Source organism: Tiliqua scincoides, chromosome 1, assembly GCF_035046505.1.
Source record: "Tiliqua scincoides isolate rTilSci1 chromosome 1, rTilSci1.hap2, whole genome shotgun sequence".
NCBI classification, from domain to species: domain Eukaryota; kingdom Metazoa; phylum Chordata; class Lepidosauria; order Squamata; family Scincidae; genus Tiliqua; species Tiliqua scincoides.
The window spans coordinates 36,522,656-36,539,865 of NC_089821.1; positions in this window are offsets into that span (position 1 = coordinate 36,522,656).

Genomic DNA, 17,210 nt, shown 5'->3' on the forward strand with positions numbered 1-17,210 from the left:
GACGCTCTTTCTCTCGATACCGAGCTAAACAAGCGCATCGGTAAAGCAGCTACCACATTTTCCAGACTCACAAAGAACATACCAAGATCCAGGTCTACAGAGCTTGTGTCCTGAGTACACTTCTGTACTGCAGCGAGTCATGGACTCTTCGCTCACAACAGGAGAGGAAACTGAACGCTTTCCACATGCGCTGCCTCCGACGCATCCTTGGCATCACCTGGCAGGACAAAGTTCCAAACAACACAGTCCTGGAACGTGCTGGAATCCCTAGCATGTATGCACTGCTGAAACAGACGCCTGCGTTGGCTCGGTCATGTTGTGAGAATGGATGATGGCCGGATCCCAAAGGATCTCCCCTATGGAGAACTCGTGCAAGGAAAGCGCCCTACAGGTAGACCACAGCTGCGATACAAGGACATCTGCAAGAGGGATCTGAAGGCCTTAGGAGTGGACCTCAACAGGTGGGAAACCCTGGCCTCTGAGCGGCCCGCTTGGAGGCAGGCTGTGCAGCATGGCCTTTCCCAGTTTGAAGAGACACTTGGCCAACAGTCTGAGGCAAAGAGGCAAAGAAGGAAGGCCCATAGCCAGGGAGACAGACCAGGGACAGACTACACTTGCTCCCGGTGCGGAAGGGATTGTCACTCCTGAATTGGCCTTTTCAGCCACACTGTTCCAGAACCACCATTCAGAGCGCGATACCATAGTCTTTCGAGACTGAAGGTTGCCAACACAGGATGTCTTATAATAAGAAACAGTGCCCAAGCCCCTCTGCTGCTAACTGCCTTCTGCCTCCATTTTAGAGCACATTAAACCAATCTACATTGGAAAATACAGTTAGGGCTGAAGGAAGTAAATGGATGTAGGGAAGGAATCAGGTAGAGGCTAAAGAAGAAAGAAGTGACAAGGAAGTAACAAGGGCAGCAGTCAGGTCCTGCAAACATATTTGCTAGATGCAGATTGTCAGGATAAAGAGAGGGGTTTTTAGCAACTGCATGCTGATCCTGGGCAGTAATGCCTAGTGGTTGTCACTTTCCCCCTTTTTCCCTTCTCTATTTGGGCACTCAACTGAATGGGGGGAAAACCTTGGTAGATCAAATCTGCTGCCACAGCCCAGGAGATCAGGCTAGTTGTGAGGCTTCCTGGGCAGAACCTCCTCCCCTTGAAGAATACTGAAGCTAAAAGGATGAAGGAGGGTTGCAAACTCTGATTGAAGCTATTCTAGGAAGGTTCCTTCCCCCCAATATAATATAATATAATGTCATTTATTACATTATATTGTAATAAATCTCCAGGATTATTTTCAGGAGTGTCCTGGAGATTCAATCTGGTTCCTGGAGATTCCAGGAGAATCCTGGAGGGTTGGCAACCCTAGACTGGAGTGAAATATAAATCAAGAGTAAAATAAAATGATGGTTTTGGCACTGATGGAACCCCTCAGTGGACTACTAAAATTTGGAATTACAGCTCTTAGTGATATTCATATTCAGTGATGTCTTCAAATTTAGACCTTAGAATTTTGGCAAGAATGCCAAAGCCTATTGCACCCCAATTTGAAAAATCAGGCAGAAGGTATTCATTGACCAACTATTGGCTTCTCTTTCTGTTGTAAATGATGGGCATTATGAGTATCCACCTTGTTCATTCACACTTTCAGTTCTTCTGAATTATGGGTAATAACAGTGCAATGCATTTTGTTATGAAAAGCAAAGACAGAAGGCCATTTACCTTCTGATTATGCAGCAAACTGCTAGCAGCAAAGGACACCCAGCTGAATAGTGTGCTCTTGATTGGATAGAGAGTGTCCTAATTGCCTCACAAAGTTCAAATGCACTTTTAAAGATCAGGGTGGTTGACCATTCCCATTTAGCAATCCACAGCTAATTCAGTTCAGAAGTTAATATTAAACTTGCCCAAGGGAAGATAAAGGGGAGTCTTGTCCTTTTCTTTGTATTCTCCTGCAAAGCTTTCTCAGAAGTTCTAAGAGGTGGCTTTAGTTGGTTCAAATCTAGGTTTTCTCTCTGTTCTGTATTCAGCTTCTTATATTGCTGTTGTGGTGGCCCAATGACTCAGGGCTCATGCTTGCCTATTCACCGGCCTGTATCAGCAAAAAAATCCCCAATGCTATACTCAGGATTGTCTCCAGTGACTACAGACTGTTGGAGAGTACATTTGCTTATGAAGGCTGCTCCTTTTTCTTTGATGTTTTAAATTTGAAACTACTTTATTCCAAGTCAAACCATTGGTCCTTCTGGCCTAGCACTCTGAATGCTGGCAGCCACTGGCACTTCCAGGTCTTCGGTAGAGATCTTCTCCATGAAAAGCAAGTCCTCCATGAGAGAGCTATAGACCTTCCCCATTTATGCATTCAGCAAGCACCTGCATTACCTTCATGCAACATTATTCTGTTCTTTAAAAAGAATGAACAAGAGAGCCATGACTTCATTTGGGCAAGGAAGCTGAACAAAAATGTTCTAGGCCTGAGTACATGAAAATGGCTTTGAAAAAAACAAACCACAACCCTGTGTGTTGAGAAAAGTAATTGTTTGCATTCAGGCTTTAATTTTTAAATTAAAACTTGAATAATGTGAAAATTACTCTTGCCAAAAGGGTTTAGAGGCAAATGCGCCGACATTGTATATTTTCATCTAGCTTTCCTGCTTCACGCTGAGCATATTTTCTGCTTTTGTATACTTTTCAGAAGGAAAAAGTGAAAATCAAGTGGGGAAAATCAACTAAATCCAAGCATACCTTGATTTTTAGTTCAGAGAAGATGTTAGAGTTAAATCTCTGCCCTATGTCAACAGAAGGCACCCACTAGTACCTCTTGATTTCAACCCAGCTGCAGTTCTTCATAGCCATAAAACTGGTCTGGATGGTCCCCCAAAAGCAGGGATCAGCAAAGCAGATTGCATGAGCAGAAGCAACATCACCATGTGGTGTTGCCTTTTGCCTTCCACTCAGCTGAGAAGGGGATAGTACCCCTTTAACTGCTAGGGCCAGAAGGGCAAAATACAGGGCTTTCTGCCTCCCATGGCCATAGTCCCTAGGAAAGTCCCTCAGACCTCCAAAGATGGTGAGGGAGTTGCCTTCTGTGATAGCCATACAACATGCTGCACCACCAGAACATGGGTTCCTGTGGTGCAGTGGGCCATTATGACCCTAAATGTATATGTTTGGTACCCCGCTGTTTCTCCAAAGAACAAAGAGGAGGTTATGCAAGTTGATCTCCCAATTAGTGACACAGCTCAGGGCAAGATGCACTTAGCTTCAACAGTAGAACTGCTTTGTGTTCTTCACCATTTGTGGTGAAGCTTTGTAGTATGCACCAGAAAAAATTAAACTCCTTAAAATAACAACCATCTTTATTATCACTGCTTGTAGACACTACTAGTTTGGTTCCTTTTTTAAAATAGGAGTTAACATAAGGATCTGGACACCCAATCAGTGGGAACTTTGCTATTGTCATCAATGATCTCTTAATCTATTCCATCATCATTACAATCTTGTGAGCCATTCCATCCCTTGGGAAGCAGCCAGTATATTATGCACTGTGTCAGACTGTCTTATCTGGATGGCCATGCTGTAGAAGAATGGAGTGATAGAACCAAGATAAGACGTCATGACTGGCTATGTATTGCAGCTATAATGGAGGGGAAATATTTTGTGTTTCCTTCAGCTATGCTGTTAAATTTGTGTTTCTGGTATGAAGAGTAAACTTAAAACACATTTTTCAGACTTTTCTGCATCAAGTTGGGCTTGTAGGAAAAGTCTGTATTTTAAGAGGACAAAGCTATGTTTTAGCTATTTGTGCTCAAATGAATAATGTAAACAAGAACTAGTTCACGAAAGTACATGACATGATCCCCTTTCATCAGGAGATATCTCCAAGAACGTAGACATAAAGGTATACCTAAATATAATGACCATGCTACTAACATTTTTCCTGCTTTTAACTTAAGGTCCAATCCTATTTGAAGACCATGCCAATGTAGCACAGATATCAGCACAATATCCTTCATATTCTAAGCCTGGCCAGTAAGGGAGGGGAAGAGGGCAGATCCTAACCCATGCATCGCCAAATCCAGCCAGCCCAGCAACTCGGGCAGCATCCCCAGCAATCATGACTCAGTATCAGTGCTACGATGGTCCCAGAACCAACTTAAAACATTTTAAGTTGCGCATTTCATGACAGTTGCCTGGCAACCAATTGATGCCACACAGACACTGCTATGATTGAATAACACTGCACAGATTCCCCCCCCCCCCCAAAGACTCACCCATTGGACCATAAAGCCAGCCACCAAAGCCATAGCCAGCTCCATCCCTATGGAAGCAAGCACAGCCTGACAAAGCCAGCCAAACAGCAGGCACCTCTCCTGAGAAGGCCACACTGGTCACTGTCGCAAGCACACCTGCCCCCGGGTCAGAGCTGAACCTGAGACCTGCAGAGGTCTAAACTGACAGCAGAACACATGACCATGGAGACCAGTAAATATGCACTGCAGCCAAGGCCCATGCCTGCCATGTTCAAAGGCAAGTGGCCAGACCAGTGCTGCTGCCCACCAGACACTGTTGAGCTTACGAAAGATGCACAGCCCCTTCTTCAAGGTATCCTGTGCATCAGCTGCCTGCTATAGGTCAGCTAGCTGATGGTCCTGGGGGTGGGGCATATACTGTACCAGCACCCTGGCACATGACAGCACTACTGTTCTGGTGCTCACGGAGAAATTGTGCTACTCATTTTATTTTCCCAACAGGTGATGTGCTTAGTTGTCACCTGTTGGCTCAGTGTGTTCACTTTAAAAGGATGTGGCCTTAGTGCTTCCCATGCCCTCAGTTCTTCGGAATTCACATAAGGTGGAAAGAAATTCAAAAAAACTTTTACAATATCCAGAAAGTGAAGCACCACAAATCTTTTGCTTTTTCCTTTTTTTAGCCAAACTCCCTTTTATATGAACCCTTTTGTCCTATTGAACTTCAGTCTTTAAAACTTATTTCTTTTATGTATCGCACATTGAAGAATGAAACTTGTCAGTGTAAAATATGGCCACTTTCACTTTACTTGCGAGATGAAACATACTTCAAAATGATCCAAGTAAAACGTTTTTCTCAGGAAGACTGGACCAAACATATTATTACTTTGGAATGGAATTGTTCTCAGTAAATTTCTGTGGCAGGGGCTCCGGCTTCTGGATGTGTGCCCGGAATCTCTGGTGGTAGTTGTCTAATGGAAGACTTGCATGCTGCTGCTCAGTGGGTCAAATGGGCACGGAAATGGCCAATGTGTCTGAGGTCCTGGAGTCAAGGTTTTACAAGTTGAGCTTCCCCAATAGGACAGAGCAAGGAACTGGTAGCATGGTGGTTCCCAAACTGTGAGCTGTGGCTTCCTAGGGAGCTGCGGAAACCAGCCAGGGGAGCAACGGAATCCTTGCAAAAAAACCTCCACTCTACAATGTACAGGGCTGTAACCTTAATAGGAAGCCATGGACAATGGCCCAATAGGTCAGGGGAGGCACCAGTCAAAAAAGTTTGGGAACCACTGGTCTAGCATACAGGAGAATTGCTGGCTCCTTCTGTAGTGGGTCTGGCAGGAAATGCTCTTATCATTGACAACTTAAAGTGAAGAAAATGTCCAGACAAGTCTCACTGCTATTCCAGGGGGTGGGGTGGAGGAATGCAGGCTTTCTATGTTTTCCCAAATCTCCTTCTTATTCAGTCTTACCCAATGGGGAGCTTGACAGATGCCAGTGGTGAACCAGAGGCTTCCCAAGCTGAACACTACCTTTCTTCCTGCATATAGGTGTGTATTCTCTCTCTCTCTCTCGATTTTGGAATTAGCCTATTCTGGTTTTTGTAATCTGTTTTTCCCCCCCTATTATTGGTGTATTCTCTCTGCTGTACCTGAATTGTGAGAATTCTTATGGTTTATGTGGTATGTCTTGTTGGTTTGCTGTGCTCTTGGCCTTTTCCAGTTAGTTGGTTACTGCCTACAGCTGACAGCCATCAAGCTTACAAACTCCAAATAGACAAAAGTCTTCCAATATTGGTTGTAGATGCTGACGATTCTCTTTGGTTTGTGCCCATGAATGCACTACTCCATTGTTGTTCTGGCTGAACCTATCCTTTGAACTTGTACTTGAATAATTTATTTCAGTTTTCTTTTCAGCCTGGGGAAATCTGTGTCTTGGCTCAGGTTTGGTTTGGCATCCTGACTGTATCACTGGAGTCTATTATAGTGATCTTGTATAATGGCCAAAGGAAATCCTTAGTGTTATGAAGGGGTATGTGGGTGGAGTGACAATAGCTGTTATGAGCTTGATTGCCTGGCCAATGATGCAGAAATTTCCACCAGATGCTTCTATCTTTTCTCCCACCTGATCCCCTTGCCCTTCAATGTCAATTTATTATTAAGGGCTTCCCTAACTTCTCCTGGGCTTCAGCTTGTCACAGCCCAGACAGATTCCTAAGTATGTCAGAATTCAGAAAACACACTGGACCATTCAAACTACTGCCATTTAAATAGATTAAAGTAAATGGAATCAAGAATAGGTGCACATTTCTGCTTAATAACCCTGCCTGATGAATTAACAGAAGCCGCATCAGAGGTGCCAGCTACACAAGCAATTAATGCTTTAAAGATTTACCAGGCTCTTCATTATCTAGGGATAATTTCCACTGGAATGAGGGCAAATTTTTACCAGAGAGCTCTTACTAGGTAATGATTTCCGTGTCACCAGGACTAGATTTTTTTTTTATTAATCAGATTCCTTACAAATTTCTTAGTTACAGAATGAATCCCATCAAGTCCTATAGCAATTTATGGGGATATCTGGCAATCAGTGGCTCTGATAATACCAAAACACACACACACACACACACACACACACACACACACTCTCGAGAGAGAGAGAGAGAGAGAGAGAGAGAGAGAGAGAGAGAGAGAAATGTTCACAATCTACTAATTTACTTTGAAATTGGAGTTAATAATAGATTAACTGCAAAGTGCAGAGAGTAAACCTACTGAGAATATTCTGCATACTCTCTGTGACTGTGCACAACTGCCCCTTTTCCTCTTCCTCCCACTTCCTGGATTTAAAGAGAAAGTCCTTTACATTTTTGTTTAAATGAACCTTTTTGTCTCTTGCACTTAGATCAGAGATTGGAGACTCTTTCATGCTTTAAGCCGTGCTTTTTCATGTTTTAAGCTGATCTTCAAGTGCACAATGAACCACGTAGGAACTGCTCCTCTATATGCTGAGATTTTATATGGTTGCAGAGTTGGTGAATTTCAAAAACCACATACGCAGTGGATGACCATCTTAGTATTTTCCCAGCTGAACATCTCTGCAGGGCTGGTTCTTCATGAGACTGGCTGAGCCGTTGTTTCTAGTGCTCTCACTCACCATTTTTCTCTCCTCTACACTTCCTCCTCTGCTCTGTCCTCTCTTCCTTTTCAGAGGGAGAGCAACAGAGATGGGCAGCTGAAAGTGGGTAGTAAGTGTCCACTTCCAGCTGCCTGAGCCAATGACCTATGTCAGTCTCATGGATTAGCTGGCCCTGCATACTCTAGTGGTGAGATTTCCTTCATTTACAAAGCAGTCATAACTTAGACTAGCAGTTTTAACAAGAAGTTTCACCAAAGCCATCAGAACAAGCAATGTTTTCAGTAAAGGTGATCAGAACTTTGTTCATTCAGGTGTGCTCAGCTTCTGAAGAATGTGTAATGCAACTGTAAATGTCAAATGATTGGAAATGGAAAAAGATTTGTGTCTTCTTGCAGGGAATGTGCATCCCTTAAAGCTCTTGGTCCCATTCTCCCCCACCCCTGCTAACAGATTGGCAGTGTACAAGGCTATTTCCATGCTCCTTTGATAGGTCAGGAAGAAGGAAGTGCCTATATTCAGACTGAGTGCTTTCTTACCTCCTCTCTCTTGCCTCTTTACCATAGAGTTCTCGGTACTGTGAGAGAAGCGTCTCTCTGCACCAGGATTCTATTGGGGGGGGGGGGATAACAATCTGATAGTACTGTGAGAGGCTTCTGCGCTTTATCTTGAATGCCCTTTAAGTTCCTACTGCAGGACTAGGAAAGACACACCAGTGTCCTGCTACCTGTACTGCGAGGATGGTAAGAGGTGAGCAATTTAGTGGCAGTTATCTGGGAGAACCAAGGGTTTAACCTGATGACCAACAGACTTCAATGGCATGACTCTTCTGTACAGAACTTGCCCAAATGAGAAGAACATGAGCTCTGGCAAAAGAAATAAATGTACCTCAACAAGAAGGGTTGCAAAAATTTTTTTGAGGAGCGCACTGCTAAAAATATCAAGGCAAGCTCCTTTAAAATTCTTTTAACTATATCTGAAGCAGGAAGACTGCAAGGCAGGCAGTTAGATTGTTAGGAAATGAAAGGGAAGGTTAAAGAGGATGCAGAGATTGCAGAGAAACTGAATTAATGATTTGCATCCCGCTTCAATGTGTTTGAATTGATGTTTTCAGGGATTTTGTTTCTGAAGAACAGAGTCCCAGAGAGGTAACAAGAGATGATGTTCTAAGGCTTATTGACAAATGAAAAATTTACAAATCGCTGGGTCCAGATGGCATTCACCCAAGAGTTATTAAAGAACAGGTGGCAAACTGCTGGTCTTCCAACAAAAACATGTAACTTCTTTCTTAAATCAGCTTCCATGCCAGAGGACTGGAAGGTGCTGAATGTAATACTGATATTTACAAAAGGATCTAGGGTCAACATCTGTTTCAAGTAAACTGGCGAAAAGCATAATTAAAGATAAAATTATTGGGCATGTAGATGGCTTGCTATAGGAGAATGACTGTGGTTTCTGCAAAGGTAGCCTTCTGAGTTTCTGCAAAGGTTTCTCACTAGCCTTCTGAGTTCTTTTCAAGCATCAGTTGGCACACGGACAGACTCAATCCAGTTGACATTGTATACATCCATGTACTTTCAAAAAGCTTTATACAAAGTCTCACACCAAAGATTCTGGAAAACCTTAGCAGACTCTCCTGGTAGGGGGTTCAGCACCGACTGGGAATATCATGGCAGGCATCCTTTAGCCGCATCATCATATTGGTGACAGTGGCCATGCACAATGATTTTTCATCAGAATTCCAATTGTGTTTCTTTTGGGGGGCTGTATCAGCACTCCACTCAGGGTGGGAGATGTGGCCAGAGTCTTACCTGACAATTCCTGTTCTGGGGAGAAGGGGGGCATTCCTGATCCTTAGGAGATGTCCCTCCCACCACTAGGAGGCAGGGTAAATCCAAAGCATTGTCTCCCCCTGCTGTAGTGGGCATCCCACCCCAGAAGGGGCCCTGCCTCTGCTAGGGACAGTGTGCTAATCCTCTGAGCTCTATAGCTCAGTGTTTTTCTTTACCTCCTTTCTTCTCCTCTTTTTCATTTCTCTTCACCTTCCCCTTTCCTGTTTGCCTCCCTAGTCAGGATTCAGGGCCCCACAGAAGAAGAGAGGGAATTTTTGGGTGGGCTCTCTTTGGCAGCTGTGGCCTGGAAGAGCCCTTTTTCCATGTGTGAGGGAAACCTGTGGCCTCCATGCCAACCTAGGCCTGGCAGAGGGTCCTGGCAGGAGTGACAGATGGAGAGGAGGGCACCCAATGGTCCCATCAGAGCCTCACAGCATTTTTGGTGGAAAACACAGCAACCTTCTCACCAACAACCATCTCAACTTTCCTGTAGACTACCAGACTACTGCAGGAACAGGTCCAGTGGCTTCTAGACTGCTGAGCCAGCACAGAAGCTTCTAAGGGATTAGAAATATCAAAAAATTCACATCCAGCATATAGCTGTTTGAGAGTGGCATTTTCAAACAAAAGACCAAGACTGGTGCAGGAGCAGCTTTTAGGTTGCAGAGGCAGCTAAGAATCTCCTGGTGCACTAGAAATGTCCAAAAATATGGGGAAAATGGGGGGGGGGACATTAATCACAGTACCTCCAGGTTCAAAGTATGTCTCTGAAAACTAATTACAGAGAAGGAAAGGTGGGAAAGGGGCATGCAGGCCTTTGTCTCCTTCTTGTGGGCTACCTAGAAGAAACTGGTGGACCACTGTGAGACACAGGATGCTGGATTAGATGGGCAATGGCTCTTATGCTTGCATCCTTATGCTTTTCTTGCAATTCTCTAGGATACTGGCTAGCACTGTGTACAAATCAGTCTTAAAATATATATATTTCTTCTGATGCTATTTTGCAGAAATCTAGGAATATGAGTAATGAAATTCAGTCTTCATCATTTTTACATTTTTTTTTAATTCCACCTTTCAGTCCCATTTGAAACTCTAAACTGGCTAACAATATACAAAATGTAAAAGTACATTTTTAAAATATTCAATAAACAACGCTTTTTAAAACCAACCAGGAATCTCAAATTATTTAAAACCCCTAATAAAAGAACAGCAGCAGATCTAGTTTTATTTAACCCAGCTCAACCCTACAGCTTATGAGTGCCTGGCCAAAAATTAAATTGTGTATCTTATAGGCAATACCGACTAGAATAAACTGCAAGTACTATTTCAGTTTTAGTAGGAAAGTGGTTGGACATGGATGCATTAAAAAATGTATCATTTTTTAAAAGAAATGCTTAATTTAATGGATGAAATTTCATTTTACCTGATCCCTCAACAAGACCATTGCATTGGAAACAGTCTCATGTTTTATTTCTAGATTTGAGGGAAGGAGAACAGAAATTAAAGGAGCCAGAAAAAACCAAAAAGGAAGGGATGCATCCTTTTCAGCAAAGACTGTTTTATCTGCACACGCTTGACGGCTTTGTTCTGCAGTAAAATGAGCTGCTGAAATCCAAGAAACAGTCTTGCATGACTGATTGCATCCATTTGAGTGCTCTGAACTAGTCCTATTTCCCCTTTTATCATCAGAACTGTAAAACAAGCTACTCATTTTAAAGATACATGCAGAGAAGGAGGGATGTGCATGTGCCACTGTTACAATCTACGTGTGCCATAGCACGTTAGACTATCTCAAATACTTTTGGTCATGATGAATCCTGGAAATGTGCAGCCAGAATGAGAAAGAAAAGGTAACAGATGTGCCATGAAAGAGCTAATCCATGCAGTATTATCTAAGGACCACGATGTGCAATTCCAAAATTCTCTAATGCGTCAAATGACAGTAAAGCAGGTGTCTTTACTGGACTTTCCCACAGAGCCATCAATGCTGGTGTTATTGCACCTTTGTTTGCCATAGGGAATTTGAACCATACACTGAACATCTACAGTTGCCTTACACTGAATCCGACCCGTAACCTAGTGTTCTTTACAGTGACTGGGAACAGCTCTTCTGGGTTTCAAAGGGGTCTTTTCTACTCCTACCAGGAGTTGTACCTGGTATCTTCTGCATGTGCTATACCAGAGGTCCCTACACTTTTCGGCCAAAGGGCTGCATCAAATATCTGGCACAGTGTTGAGGGCCTGAAAAAAATTAAATATAAAATTGAATACATTAGAGATAGAACTTGAATGAATGGGCTCAAATGTCCAGGATTTCTCCAAGCACCAACACAGCCCAAGAAATAAAGCACACACTTAAGTGGATCCCCATTCACCCACTCCACAAGCACAATTCTGGCTGGGTTTGGTCAACTGAGCCAGAGGGTCTCAGGGGATCAGAGGCTGGCTGTGGGTCCAATTGAGGCTCTCCTTGGGCCACATCTGGCCTCCGTACTGGGGTTTGGAGACCCCAGTGCTATAGCATTTAGCTATGGTCCTTCCACTTACATGGAGTTGTGCAGCGATCTCCCATATCGTGACTTTCTAGCCATCATAACCAAAACCTCAACCCTTCTTTGTCCCTGGTATTTTGGAAAGCTGAAACTACATGAGTAATAAAAGAGCAAACCCAATGACCAACCTGAAATAATTACCCTCGCAAGGGACCATACTAATCATGGTTTGAAGGCATCTCCAACTGACCCTCAAGACTAGATTTCCCAAGATGCTCAGGGCAAAAGAAAGGGCGAAATGCTGAAGAAACTTTAGAAGACGAAAATGAGCAAAATGTATAAAGCAAACAAAGAAGGCTGCTAATCAATATTTTTTTGTTTGCTTAGACACAGTTATGTTGCCCAAGCAACAAAATGTTTGCTTGCTTTGACACAAAACAAGGCTACATGTGGGCTTTGGAGGGACAAGACACATAAACAGTGAGAAGTATTGCAGGGGATATTGTATGGAAACACAGTTGCTACTTCCTCATGTTTCAAATTCTGCCTGGTGTGGGCAAATCTTAAACAAATAACACTTTCTGTTTGGCAACTGCTTTATGGCAAGTATTGGTGCCATAGAACAGAGGCTGTAGAGCAGGAGTGTTAAACATATGGCCCCCTGGAAGCAATTTATCCAGCCCCCCCACCCCTTATAATTGAGCTCTCTCAGCTTGATAATTGGGCCGTCTCATATCTTGAAAATACAAACAAGATTTGCGCATTTTCTCTTCTGTCATTTGCAGGTTATGGGTGTCTATGTGAGAACAAGGTGCTTATCTCTGGTCATCATCTGCTTAATGATGTACCCTTCTGGCCCTCAGCAGGCACCATGAATGAAAGCCCTCTGTATGGAAGACGTTTGGCATCCCTACCCTAGAGGCTACTGCCTGATTTATAAAGGCCAAGCTTTGTGGCTATAATGGTGATAGGGCAGCAGTGCTCCCCTCTCAAATAGCAGTTTAACTCTTGGTGCCCATAACCTAATCTGTCCTGTCAAACCACCCAAAATTGGGTTATGACTCAGTGGTGGGTCCTGGACCCACAGGGCGCAATCCTGACTTTTGTTTAGGTTGGCGTAAGTCCCTTGCACTGGCCGAGGAGAGTCCCAAATATGCCGTAAAGCACATTTGCACCTCCTTGGGAGTCAGCTGGGCCAGCACAGGAATGAGTGCCAGCCCGCAGAGGTTGTATCCAGCCTCCACGCTGACTTGGGGAGGGAGGACTGCATCAGCCAAATTTGGCCAACTCAGGGGTCTGGGGAGGGCAGGGAGGAGGCAGGAGGGAGGCATTCCAGGGTGTGGGGAGGGCAGGTAGAAGGTGGTCCAGTGGGTGGATGGGTGGGTGGGTGGGCAGGCAGGGAGCAGGAGGTGGGGCTGGAACCCGGCTGTTACGCTGGATCCCAACCCTGTTCACCAATCAGCATGGTCCTAAACCTCCTCCAGACCTGGGATACCCAACATGGGTCTCCTCAAATCTGTGCCCATTCACTAGCCGGTGCAGATCCGAGGAGACCTGTTGGGGCTACCTGCGGTTTACATAGGTTTACTCCAAGCAGTACTTCCTCGCCCCTTGGGATTTGATGGTATCCATTTTAGCACCACTGCAGCCCTGGGCACTGGGAAGCTCAGGATTGGGCTGTTAATGCAATTAGCAATTAAAGCTTACCTTCAACAGAGGTGACTTGAGATCAACACTTTTCATATGAGTGTGTTTGTTTAAGGGCCCAAACCTATCCAACTTTCCAGCACCGATGGAGCTGCAATGCAGCCTCAAGGTAAGATAATAAACATTTCTTTACCTTGAGGAGACCTCCATGAGTGCTCCCCCACCACAGGATGCAGTGCACGCCATATTGCTTTGGTTGCATCAGTGCTGGAAAGATGGATAGGATTGGGCCCTCAATCTGTTAATACAATAATACGTTAATTCCATGGCTTCAATTTGAAAGAGCAAAGCATGTACTGGCAATTAACAAGTTGGAGCCTAACGTTTCACTCTGGGAATGGAAGCTCCTCTGATTCACAGAAGAGCTGCACTCACAAAAAACTCCTTCTGTATGTGCAACACTTCTTCAATGAATACAACACACCTGGAATTCAAGGGTTAGAATCCAACCCAATGGCATGAAAATATGCCTAACTGTGGATGGGTCATGCCCTAATTGTTTTGAATCAATATGTTGGACTTATAAATCCAGGAGAAACCAAAACCATTTGTGATCAACCCACATAATCCATATTACAGTTGTACCAAAACAATAGAGAAGCTGGCACTACTTTGCAGTGCCTGCACATCAAGCAAATCAGCTACTACATGCACGTGTGCACACACATGGAATTTATGTTTCAAAGCATCTTAAACTGGCTGGTCTACACATCCCTCAGCTCCTAAACCAGTGTTTTTCAACCATTGTGCTGCGGCACACTAGTGTGCCACAAGGCAGCCTGAGGTGTGCCAGAGGAGGCAGGCAGCAGCCACAGTGGAGAAGCTGTTGCTTTGGTTGTTTTGACCCTCACAAGAGGAAGGCTGCAATCTGATCCTCATGTATTTGGGAGTAAGCCCTGTAGACTATTATGGGGTTTACTTCTGAGTAGATACGCCTAGGATTGGGTATCAAGTCCATTGTTTGCCCTGCGTGCTGATTGGGCAGCGAGAGAAGCCTGGAAGAGGTCTGGGCAGAGTGAGTGAGAACGAGGGAACCAGGGGCAGGCAAGCAGGTAGGAAGGCAGTGAGTCTGCTGAGGCTACCAGCCTAAGAATGGGCTGAAGTTCCTTCTCCTTGCCACAGTTGCCTGCAGCTCCCCAACTCAACCCTCCCTGTCTTGACTTTCCCTTTCATAGGAAGGGTGCTGGGCCACAATCCTATCCACACTTTCCTGGGAGTAAGCCCCATTGACTATAATGGGACTTACTTCTGAGTAGACAGGCCTAGGATTGGGCTTTTGGTCACACTTTTTTTCTGAAATACAGGAGCAGGCAATTGGGGGGGGGGAGAATGTGAGGCAAGTGATTCTGGACCTTTGGAAGGTGCAGACAAGTGAGGGGAGGGATGGTAGGAGAGGTGCTAACTGCAATTATGAGATGGGGGGAATGTGCCTGTGGGGTGGGGTGGGGTGGGGGAGAGGAAAGGAGAGGAGGAGAGAGAAGTGCCAGTTGCCTGCTCCTGTATTTGAGAAAAAAGAGTGCAACCAAAAGCCCAATCCTAGGCATGTCTACTCAGAAGTAAGTCCCACAGGCACATCCCCCCCCCCCAGTCTTTGGCTGCAGTCCTAACCACACTTTCCTGAGAGTAAGCCCCATTGAACAAAATAGGACTTACTTCTGAGTAGATCTGGTTAGGATTGTGCCCTTTGTCATGTAATGATTTAATTGTATTAATTATATTAATTAAAAATTAATTGTAATGTAGTAATTTAATGTAAGTAAAAAACTGGGAGTATGCCTTGACACTTTATTGCCTTGACAGTGTGCCATGAGCTGAAAAAGATTGAAAATGGCTGTCCTAAACCCTTATTGCTGGCTGCCCCAGAGCAGCTTTGCATTTTGAAACCCTTCTCTCCATCCTCTAATATTCACAGCATGGGGGATTTGTGTTTTGGCAATTTATTTATTTATTTGCTTATCTGGGGACTAGAAGTGGGGCAGGTTACTGAGGGGAGGGGGAGAAGCGAGCTGATCTGGGACAAGATCAATTACTATTTTTCATCTTTGACAAAGTAATTAAGGCTGTAGTGACTTGTTAATTCAATCTGAATGGCTGCTGCGGTGATAGATGCAGATTTACAATCAGTTCTGCTTCAGCATAGGGAAATGATTATCACTGCAAACAGGAGGCCAGAGAGGGGGAATCACTCCAGGAGGACGTGTTTCCTTTTTTAAAGAGACTGCAGGCTCTGCTACAGAAGAGAGGAAAGCGTGGATGAAGAAAAGGTCAGAGGGAGCAATTCATACCCTGTCTCATTCACTCACTCACATACATAGTGGATTTACCATGTGTGTGGTTCCCATAATTGAATCCCTGCAGCCAGTATGGGAAATGGTGTGTGGGATCCCCAGTGTTGCATTAGGCCATGAGCAATGCCAAACCGATAACCTAGTGTTTCTCAAACTGTGGGTCGGGACCCATTAGGTGGGTCACGAGCCAATTTCAGGTGGGTCCCCATTCATTTCAATATTTTATTTTGATTGGATGCTACTATGGTATGTGGCCACATTTGTGGAAATGTTACAAACCTGTACTTATCTTTTAACAATGATAGTAAATGGGACTTACTCCTGGGTAAGTGTGGGTAGGATTGCAGTCTAGGATTATTAAAAATTTTCCTGCTTGATGATGTCACTCCCAGTCATGACATCACTTCTGGTGGGTCCTGACAGATTCTCATTCTAAAAAGTGGGTCCTGGTGCTAAATGTGTGAAAACCACTGCAATAACCAATACTGTACCGTCAGTTTTGTGAGGGTTCTTACTGAATCCATTTCTCTTCTTTCTGCCCCACACAAAGTTAGTGCTGCCCATCCATCCATGATTTGGTGATCTAGCATGCATACTGGTAGTTGTGCAAACTGTAGCCATCAAAGAGCAACTTGATTCACTAATGGCTGAAGACGAAGAACAAATCCATGAGATTAAGCTGGGTCACTGAAAATGCATTTTGAGGAGGACTTCTATGTAATCTTCTGTGTAAGGGTGAAAAGGTGGTGTGAATGTTTCTGGAATTCAACACGCATGTCTTATTTGCACCACAGCTTTATGCCACTTAACTGTCATGGCTTCTCCAAGCAATTGCTAGTATTCATCGGGCTGAGAATTCTGCTAAGAGATCCATAATGCCGTCACACTACAGTTCCTAGAGTTGCTTGAGAAGAGCCTATGGCTATAAGAGGTTATGACTGCAAGTCGATATTGAATATATGCCATGACCATTCAGTCAATCTGGTGAAGATTTTCAGTACATAGTAGCTGTTCACTGAGCTGTGACTTGAGCATATGCTGGAGTGAAGGCATGCCCTTTGCACCACATGTCAAATCTCTGAAGAAAGTCACTCGACCCACATTCCCAGCCTACCAGCTGGGTGATGGAATTTGCCGTGTGACTTAAAATCATCCAAATGTGCACCAAATTGGCGAAATCTGTTTTTTTAAAAGGGCATTTTGCCTTCACTTAATCGTAACTTCATATGATATAATGCCTGTTTCGGGCTCTATTCACATAAGCTATAGAATAGAACAGAACTGAATAAGCACCAGCACAGCTTTTTATACATGAGTACAAACAAAGGATCATCCCATTGGTGGCTGGTTCTAGAGGTAACTTGTACATTGTTGATCACTAGGTAGCTCCAAGCTTACATAGCTATAGAGATCAAATGTGCTAGGGTAGTAAGAGTCACCAAAACTGGTTTTGCCCAAAACTTTATCAAGGAAATGAGTGATGGCAGGCCAAAGTCCCTTAACCCACAC